Below are 6,000 nucleotides of genomic sequence, written 5' to 3'. Positions count from 1 at the left end.
CCTGGTCAAGGGCATGTACCTGGGTTGCAGGTTCGATCCCAAGGTGCATGTGGGAGGCAACCAATAGATGTGTCTCTCTCACATTGATGTTTCTCGCCCTATCTTCCACTCTCTCTAAAAATCAATGGACAAAAATATCTTCAGGTGAGGATTTTTAAAAAAATAAAAGAACTTATCAGGCTAATATAGACTGAGGGTCACACACACACCTTTACAAGATGTGCAGCCACAGAAAACCTTATAAAGCAAGATGCCCAATAACACAATTCAGGGACCATAGAAAGGGCCTTAGAGATAATCCACTGCAACCCACGCTTCAAATGCGGAAACTGAAGCCGGGAAAGGGACGAGACTTGCCCAAGGTCACAGCTCAATGGAGGCCTCCGGGCTCTAGGGATAGTGCTCCTTCCACTGGCTGTGCACTTAGCACACAAGGCAAAGCGGGGAGCAGAGGGGCTCTGAGAGCCTGAGGCAGCAAGGGGGTCTGGCCCCCCACTTCAGTCCGAGCCTGAGGCAGCAAGGGGGTCTGGCCCCCCACTTCAGTCCGAGCCTGAGGCAGCAAGGGGGTCTGACCCCCCCCACTTCAGTCCGAGCCTGAGGCAGCAAGGGGGTCTGACCCCCCCACTTCAGTCCGAGCCTGAGGCAGCAAGGGGGTCTGACCCCCCACTTCAGTCCGAGCCTGAGGCAGCAAGGGGGTCTGACCCCCCACTTCAGTCCGGGACTTTTGTCCAAGGGGTGGATGCTCCCCCTTGTCCGGGAGGGTGCAGGGTGGGGGCAGGAAGTGGCTGCAACCTGTTCCTTGTGCACCTGGGAGCAGCCACAAAGTCTGGGTCCCAGAGACCAAACGTTCTTTGTCCTTTGTGTCCTTTCAGCTCTTATCTCTGTGTCCACTGAGTGGCAGAGGCCCAGGTCCAGCACCTTCCAGACCTGGGAAATGGAAACCTGGGGGGAAAGGTGAGGGGTGGGTGCAAAGCAATACCTCCCTCAACACCGCCCCACCTCCAACCGGCTCCTTGGCCACTGGGGAGAGAGCCAGGTCTGGCTGCCAACAGGGCCCGCACAGCCAGGAGCCTTCCTCCCCCCTCCCACCCTCCTCCTCCCTGGCTCCAGAGGAGGGCGTGTGGGGTGTGGCTGCGGTACCCAGTTTGTTTGGTTTTTTCCTTCCCTGTACTCCACCCCATACATTCTTCTGAAGGGCATGCTCAGGGGCCTGGCCCTGGAGGAGGCCACAGGCTCCCCACCCTCGGCCCCTGGGAGTGGGGCGCAGAGGGGTGGGGGTGAGGGGGCCTATGCGCACCCCCTGGGCGCAGGGCTTTGGTCGCACCTCAGCCTGGCGAGTGATGGGAGGTCACCCAGCCGGTGGCTGGCAGGTGGTGAAATGCCAGCCCCGCGCGGGGAGGGTGCCCCTGGCCCGCGGCTCCTCCCTCCGCCTCCCCGCCCCGCGCCCCGCCCCGCCCCGCGCGGCAGGGGATCGCGGGCGGGACCGGCGGGGTAGGCGCGCCGACCGGCCGGGCCAGGTGCAGCGCCCGCGTGTCTGGGGGCCGCTGCGCCAAGAGGAGCGCCGGCTGCCCGCGCCCCCCCAGCCGGACGCCCGTGACCCTCGGAGCCCAGGTAACCGCGGGTGGGACGCCTCGCCTTGGCCGCCGCGGGCCCCGCGCACGCGCCCTCCCGGCTCCACGCGCACCAGCTCCGCGGCCGCCGCGTGCGCCCCGGGCCGAGCCGCAGCTCCGAGGGCGGGTCTGGGACAGTTCGCTCCGGACGGCTGTGCGCGGGGCGGCAGGGAAATGCAGCCGGTTCCCCGGCGCCCTCCGCCCGCCTCCGCCTCCCGCGGCGGGGAGCCCGGGGCCACGGCGGCGGCCGCCGGGGCGCACTGGTCTCCGCGGAAATCCGCTGAGTTTTGCCCTCTCACTTTTCCCATCTCAGTCTTCCGAGCCCGCGATCCTCCCCGCGCCACCCGCCCCTGGAAAAGATCTTTGGATGGGACTGCAGAGCTGGCGGTGGCTTGCAGCGGTTCTCAACCTGTGGGTCGCGACCGCTTTGGCAGTGGAACGACCCTTTCACAGGGGTCGCCTAAGACCATCCTGCACATCAGATATTTACATGACGATTCATAACAGTAGCAACATTACAGTTATGAAGTAGCAACGAAAATAATTTTATGGTTGGGTCACAACATGAGGAACTGTATTTAAAGGGCCAGAAGGTTGAGACCCGCTGGAACTTAAGGGATGTTTACATTTGTGCTTCCCGCCTCCTCGGGCCAGATACACGCTAGGACAGCGGGCTGCAGCCGGGGTGGGGGTGAGGGTGAGGCGGCGCCCTCGGCTACAGGGGCCCTCTGGGCGCTGTTGGAGGAGTGGGTGCCCAGGCAAGGGGAGCCTGGCCTCTGTGCTGTCTGTGGCTGGGCATCCTTGGCTCCCCCAGTACTTTCCAAGCCCCAGGAGACGAGCCCAGAAAGGGTGGCCTGCGGCACTGCAGGGGCATAGACCTAGGGCGCAGTGGCCCCTGCTGATTTGAGCAGAATGGGCTTTCTCCAGCCGGGACTGTGAGGAGGGCTCAGCTCAGGGTAAGGATGGGGCTGAAAGGTGCTCCTTCCCATGCAGAGCCAGAGAGAACAGGCTGGGGGAGCTCAGTGGGTCAGAGAGGAGCTAACACGGACACATCTCTGACGTCATTTCACCCCCCAACACCAGGGCCCTAAGGCCTTGTTCCACTGGCAGAGGAGGAAAAGGCCCCAGGAAGTTAAGCAGCGTGCTCCTGAGCAGCGGTGGGCCTGGACCTCACACCAGCCTTCTAGAGCCAGGTGGTTGCCCCTCAACATGGTTGCGGGGCCCCTGGCTCTGCAGGGGTTTGTTTCTTCTCCCTACCCCCGAGGTCCCTCCCCTGGAAGGGGTCGGCCAGGAAAGGGCACCTCCAAGAAGAAATAAAAAATGGTCACGAAGCTCCTCCAAGAGAGAGTCAGCTCCTCACTGGGCGGAGAGCGGGAGCAGGGTACCCGGAGCAAAGGTGCTCAATGAGCACTGAATGAACCTGAAGCAGCAGGGACTCTCTCCCAGCTGACGGCTCTCTGCCCTTGGCCAGCAGAGGAAAGGGCACCTGAGAAGTTGGACCAGAAAGGGGCCCACCACCACCATCACCAAAGGCCTTTGGCATCCTTGCCCACTTGAGGCACTTGGGCATTTTTTAAACCAGGGAGCACATCCGCAACCCCATGTACTTTTCCAGACAGACAGGCTTTCGCTTCGCCCTCGGTCCGCTTCGTGTCAGGCCAGGGAGAAGCAGAGGGAGGCGGTTCCATGTCCAGCTCGGCCTGCCCTGGGTTGGAGGCGGGGGACCCCTGTCCTACCCCTGTCTAATCCATCCCTCCAGAACAGTGGTTCTCAACCTTCCTAATGCCGTGACCCTTTAATACAGTTCCTCATGTTGTGGTGACCCCCAATGTCATTGTTACAAATTGAACATAATTAAAGCATAGTGATTAATCACAAAACAATATGTAATTATATATGTGTTTTCTGATGGTCTTAGGCGACCCCTGCGAAAGGGTCGTTCGACCCCCCAAAGGGGTCGCGACCCACAGGTTGAGAACCGCTGCTCCAGAAGTCTTATTTGGAAATGTTAATCTCCATCGCCTCCTCTCTCTCCTTAGCACTCCCTGGGGCAACCGTGGATAGAGGGCCGAGAACTTGCTTTTGTGGGCCTTCATTTGTGGGCCTATAAAATGATGGCAACACAGTCTGCATGGTTTTACGGGAGAGAAAGTAGTCCAAAGGGCTCTGTAAGCTTCAGAGCAAACCAGAGTGTCAGCCTGCCCTGCCCACCTGGGCTGTAAATTCCTCTGGGAAGCCACCATGCATCTTGGAATCCATGAGGCTGACCTCATCCTGAGCACACAGTAGGTTTACAGGAAGTATTTACAGTCTCGATAGGGAGAGAAATTGCTGAAATTGGTAGGAAAAGGGGAGAGTTTTTAATCCTTTTCCCCCTCCCCAAGTAAAGATAGGAGGCAGGCTACTGTATAAGAAGGTCCAGGAGGAGGGACAGGAGTGGTGTGAGAGCCCCTGGAAGTGGAAAAGGTCATTGTCTTGTTTATGCAAGGCCAGGCAGGGTCAAGTGGGGTGTTGATGGAGGACCCTAGAAGATTTTCCATGGCAGTGCCCTGGACACTGAGGCTAGGAACCCATAACCCCAATGTCTGCTTTGGCCTAAGGACAGATAAGGACACCCAAAGTTGGTCAGTTTGTTCCCTAGAGGAGGCCACTGAGAACATAGCTGGGATTTAAGCTCCTGAACCAACTCCCCCCCCCCCCCCCCCGCCCCCCATCCCAAACTCACCCCACTCCCTGCTGTCCCTTCCCGGCTTCCTACTGCTGGTTCCTGGGTCTTAACAAGAGCTCTAGACCCACAACTTCTCAGCTGGAATCAGCCTTAGAGACTCTATCCCTACCCGCCTTCCCTGCTATATTTTCCATAGTACTTGTCACCATCTAACAACCTCTTATCTTGTTTATTGTCTGTCATCACTGTTAGAATATCAGCCCTGTGAGGGCAGGGCTTTCTGTCTGTGTTATCACTGCTCTATCCCCAAGGATCAGAGCAGTGCCTGGTGTGTAGTGAGTGCTCGGTTAATGCATGTTGAATAAACGTACCTGCAGCCTGCCCTTCCTCCTGGTACAGATGGGAGATTGAGGCCCAGAGATGAGGAGTGGCCTGTTGGAGGCAGCGCTGGAGCTTTTCCTGATTGGGCGGCAACTAATTCAAAGCTGGGTCTCTGTCCCCTGCACCAGGTTGCCGGGGGTGTTTCATGCCAGCTGCCTTCAGTCACCCAAGGGGCAGCTCCCGTGCTGAACAGACAGCCACCCCCACAGGCTGGTTTGAGAGCCACGGAGGAGTGCTCCGGGCCAGACCCCATCTGAAAAGAAACCTAATGCTGCTCGGAAGGTGGCCATTCCTCTGTCAGTGGTGAAAATTGCGCCCTCTCCAGGCCGCCTGCGAAAGTTCCCCAGGGCGGGGGAGAATCCAGGAGGACCAAAGCCAAGTCCCCGCAGCTCTGGGGAGGAGGGCGGAGCTTCAGATCACCGGGCCAGGGATGGCAAACCTGTCTGAGATGGTGCAACCAGATGTGGGCCAGGAAGAGGGAGGACATTATTCTGCCCAAGGCCCTGGGAAGGCTCCGGGCGCTGAGGCCCCACTTAGGAATCTGATTAGGGTGGTTCCCTGGGGGGCCCAGGAGCTTGAATTTTGGAGACACTGTGTAGAGACAAGCAGGATGGAGAAGCTCCAGTGGGGTGTGGAGGTGAAAATCCAAGAGCTATGGTTGGATAGAAGCTGGAACTTTCTATGGGATAGAGAATATGGGGAGGGGGGAAAGGAGAGGGAGGGATATATCTGTAATACTATCAACAATAAAAAATATATTTAAAAAAGAAAAAAAAAGGAAAGAAAATATGAGAGACACATCTACACACACCAAGCAACTTCATTCTCCCTCCCCCGCCCCCCATCCTTCCAGCTGCCATTGTTTCAGCAAAGGAATATGATCTGTTCTGAGTGAAAGCCCTGAGCCGGCGTAGAACTGATCGGAGGGGAAGTCACTGGGGGCAAGGAGGCTGCCCGAGGGCCCTATTGCAGGAGCACAGGTGGGAGATGCGGTCCCTGGAGGTACCTCTCCTCCTCCACTCCCGGGAAGTACTACTGCCTTTTCAGTAACAGTAATAAACAATCAATAACTGTTAGCTTTGTGGCAGGCCCTGTTCTAAGCACTTTACATGCATTAGTTAATCCTTGCAGTTACCACCAGGTTGAAAATCTGAAACATTTAACAGATGGGGAACCTGAGCCTCAGAAAGGTGACCTAACTTTGCCCAAGATGACACTTGGGCAGGGACAGGGGGTGCCAGAACGAGCCCGGACAGTCTGGCTCCAGACCCTGCAGCCTTAGCCTCCGCGCCATGCTGCCTCAATCAACCAGCCTGGCCACACGGCTGGAACGGAGAGCCT

The 6,000-nt window shown here is 58.1% G+C and overlaps 1 protein-coding gene across 1 annotated transcript in view; it reads left to right on the top strand.

The window, feature by feature from the left end:
• The first annotated feature begins 1,455 nt into the window (after positions 1-1,455).
• The window catches only part of PAQR5 (progestin and adipoQ receptor family member 5), a 71,904-nt gene continuing 67,359 nt past the window's right edge, over positions 1,456-6,000 (top strand). The window contains exon 1 of the mRNA XM_059697006.1: positions 1,456-1,611. The gene's annotated coding sequence lies outside the window, so the exon portion shown is untranslated. The remainder of the gene's footprint in view (positions 1,612-6,000) is intronic.

The sequence above is a fragment of the Myotis daubentonii genome, chromosome 1 (genome assembly GCF_963259705.1).
Source record: "Myotis daubentonii chromosome 1, mMyoDau2.1, whole genome shotgun sequence".
NCBI classification, from domain to species: Eukaryota; Metazoa; Chordata; class Mammalia; order Chiroptera; family Vespertilionidae; genus Myotis; species Myotis daubentonii.
The sequence above is the reverse complement of the archived record's forward strand: the minus strand, read 5'-3'. Positions and strand labels throughout refer to the sequence as shown.